The 3,915-nt window shown below is 41.1% G+C and overlaps 1 pseudogene; it reads left to right on the top strand.

Annotated features, from left to right (window-relative positions):
• Positions 1 to 719: 719 nt before the first annotated feature.
• LOC132157960 (tripartite motif-containing protein 29-like) lies at positions 720 to 3,465 on the top strand (annotated as a pseudogene).
• Positions 3,466 to 3,915: the final 450 nt, after the last annotated feature.

Genomic DNA, 3,915 nt, shown 5'->3' with positions numbered 1-3,915 from the left:
CCAGATGCTGGATCAGCACCTAGAAAGGACCTCTACATCCCTGAAAGACAGCGGAGACCAGGACAACTAGAGCCCCAGATACAGATCCCCTGTAAAGACCTTGTCTCAGAGGAGCACCAGGACAAGACCACAGGAAACAGATGATTCTTCTGCACAATCTGACTTTGCTGCAGTCTGGAATTGAACTACTGGTTTCGTCTGGTCAGAGGAGAACTGGCCCCCCAACTGAGCCTGGTTTCTCCCAAGGTTTTTTCTCCATTCTGTCACCAATGGAGTTTCGGTTCCTTGCCGCTGTCGCCTCTGGTTTCCTTAGTTGGGGACACTTCATTTACAGTGATATTGTTGACTTGATTGCAAATGACTGCACAGACACTATTTAAACTGAACTGAGCTGAATGATGGCATTACTGAAATCAATGGTGAACTGCCTTTAACTGTCATTTTGCATTACTGACACACTGTTTACCTAATTAATATTGTTCAGTTGCTTTGACGCAATCTTTTTTGTTTCAAGCGCTATATAAATAAAGGTGACTTGACTTGACTTGAGAATCCTCATACGGCTGCAGTTCTCTCGGTTGTGCATCTTTTTCTTCCACACTTTTTCCTTCTACTCAACTTTCTGTTAACATGCTTGGATACAGCACTCTGTGAACAGCCAGCTTCTTTGGTAATGAATGTTTGTGGCTTTCCCTCCTCGTGAAGGGTGAAACGTGAAACGTCCTGCTGACTGTGACTCTGGAGCTGGAGATGTGCAGTGTGACGTGTGTACTGGAAGAAAATATAAAGCCATCAAGTCCTGTCTGATGTGTCTGAACTCTTACTGTCAGAATCATCTCTTGAACAACACGAGAGTTGGCTTAAAGGAAAGAGACACACTTTGATTGATGCGACTGGACGACTGCAGGAGATGATCTGCCAGAAACATGAGAAGCTCCTTGAGGTTTTCTGTCGCACTGATCAGAAATGTATATGTATGCTGTGTACGATAGATGAACATAAAAACCACGAAACTGTATCAGCTGCAGCACAGAGGATAGAGAAACAGGTATTTTAAAAAAGACACTGATGAAATATTGCTGACAATCATTTCATGTGTTTATATTGGCACCATATTAACAACTTACAGAATTCTTATATGCACACTAAAGCAGAAACGAACAGCAGCTGCAAGAAGAGTTTCACTGTTTGCTGAAAATGCACCAGAAACCTTCATCAACAATCTTTCATAAAATAGACTTTGATTAAACAATATAAAATAATGGAGTGAACTATTCACCGGTTCTTTGACAAAATATAAACTTTCATCTGTCAAAATACAAGTTATGAAACACAGCAGAAACACTGTCATTGTGAAGCCAGTTTCACTTTTATTATACTTACACTTACAGTTTGAAACAAGCCTTATCATCATGTTCGATGTTTGTAACTGATCATCACTTCTTGAGTTTGAACCTACATCTCTTGTATACATTGATTATTTAGTGCCAGTTGTTCTCGGTGATATTCACTATTATCTGTTTGTCCTGCAGAAGCAGCTGAAGGAGACACAGAAGACGTTCCAGCACAGAATCCAGCAGAGAGAGAAAGATCTCCAGCAGCTGAGAGAGACTGTGGAGTCTCAGAAGGTGAGTCTGGAGAAGAAGAGAAGTTTGTCTCCGTCTCAGTTCAGACTCACTGAAGCTGAATCACAGTGTGTCCTAACAGCGCTCTGCACAGACAGCAGTGGAGGACAGTGAGAGGATCTTTACTGAGCTCATCCGCTCTGGTATGAGAAGCCATTCTGAGCTGATACGACTGATCAGAGATCAGGAAAAGACTGCAGTGAGTCGAGCTGAAGGACGACTGGAGCGACTGGAGCAGGAGATCAATGATCTGAGGAGGAGAGACACTGAGCTGGAGCAGCTTTCACACACACAGGATCACATCCAGTTCCTGCAGGTAACACAGATCTAGAAGAACAGGATCATAGTGGACTTGAGCAGATCCTGCTGTGACAGAGACTCACAGAGAAACATTTCATGGGTGTCTTCTTATATAATCATCAGTCAGACTCTCATCTGATCAGCTTCTTCTGAAAGAGACGCTGCTTACAAATGGCTTTCAGTTCTGGAAATCTCTTAGGATTGCTTTCTCTCAGCTCTTTCTTCTGGACAATATATTTAGCTGTCAACCACCACTAGCACCACTGGCAGTTCAAAACTTCACTCACTCATATTTTTTTCATATTTGTCTTTCTGATTTATTACATCACCTTGAAATCAGTGAACTTGATAGTACCAGTTCTGTGTAATGTTCATCAAAATTGGATCAGGTGATTCTCAAACCTGATAAAACTGAAGTAAGTCTTTATATTAGCAATGCTTCAGTGTATCGAAACCATTCCTAAGTGTGTCTTAAGAGTCCCTGTGAAGTTTCAGTGTCTCTAACCACCACACAACGTTATAAATAATGGTCAATCTAATTGTAGTCTTTGAGCTGCTTTTCCTGAGCAAATCTACTCAACCCTACAAATAGACTCCATTGATGTACTTGAGATGTTAGATGGACAATTATGTTCTTAGCAGATGTTTTATCAGCTAAACTATTTCCTAGAAAGTTCACATATAGTGTAAGTGGCAAATACAAGAATATGTAACTAGCTGTAATTTGATTTAATGAATACGAGAAGAATGAAGCTGATGTTGTGAAAGGGCTGGATTGAGGTGAGTTACTAAAGATCAGCCAAGTCAACAAGAGCTGCACAAATCTGATGTTGGTGCAGGTTATTGGGTGATGTGTGGAGCTGATGAGTTTTGATTTCTGTTTTCTGTAGAGTTTCCAGTCTCTCTCAGCACTTCCTGAATCTACAGATGTAAATGATGGCCCCTTCAGTTCCCTCTTCTCTTCTGATGGTCTGAGAGAATCTGTCCATCAGCTGAGAGACAAACTGGAGGATTTCTGCAAAGAGCAGCTCAAGAAGATCTCAGACAGAGGTAAAGTCCTGAAGATTCATCTGCGCTCAGAAACCAGTCCATCATCATCTCATATCATGGAGAACATCATATTAGAAATGTCTTAGGAATGGATTCAGTATCATGAGAATCACACTGATCATGTCTGTTGATTTCCACAGTCACATTCACCAACATTGTTCCCAGAACCAGGAACAACTTCCTACAATATAAGTCAGTTAGAAAACAAGCAGAAAATCTCACCGAGTGTGTTCATGTTCTTCCTGTATAAGGTGAAAGAAGAATTTGATGATCTGATGATGGTTATATATAAATGATGATTTTCACAGGATATCTGTTCATCTGTACTGAGACACTGATGATACACTGAACATGAAGCTACATGAAAAGATCAAACAGATTCATAATTTCTGATTCTGGTGTGTTTTATCTCCATCAGATTCCCATCAGCTCTCTCTGGATCCAATCACAGCACATAAAAACCTCCATCTGTCTGAGAACAACAGAGTGATTACTGGCACTTTCACAGTCCAGACATATCCTGATCATCCAGAAAGATTTGACTATTGGTGTCAGGTGTTTTGTAGAGAGAGTGTATGTGGATGCTATTACTGGGAGCTGGAGTGGAGTGGAGAAAATGGTGTGTGTATATCAGTGTCATATAAGAGCATCAGCAGGAAGGGAGGGGCTAAAGAATGTGTGTTTGGATTCAGTGATCAATCCTGGAGTTTGTTCTGCTCTCCATCCAGATACTCATTCTGGCACAATAAGAATGAGACTGCTCTCTCTGTGAAACCTTTCAGCAGTAGAATAGGAGTGTATCCATCTTAGAAACATTGCCAAGCTATGAAACATGTTATCTGTTTCTGATGCAGAAAAGCTAGTTCATGCATTCATGAACATTTGGCTCCCAAACTCTGGAATAGCCTTCCTGATAATGTTCGGGGTTCAGACACACTCT

Source organism: Carassius carassius, chromosome 15 (assembly GCF_963082965.1).
Source record: "Carassius carassius chromosome 15, fCarCar2.1, whole genome shotgun sequence".
Taxonomy (NCBI): Eukaryota; Metazoa; Chordata; class Actinopteri; order Cypriniformes; family Cyprinidae; genus Carassius; species Carassius carassius.
This window is presented reverse-complemented; position numbering and strand designations above follow the sequence as displayed.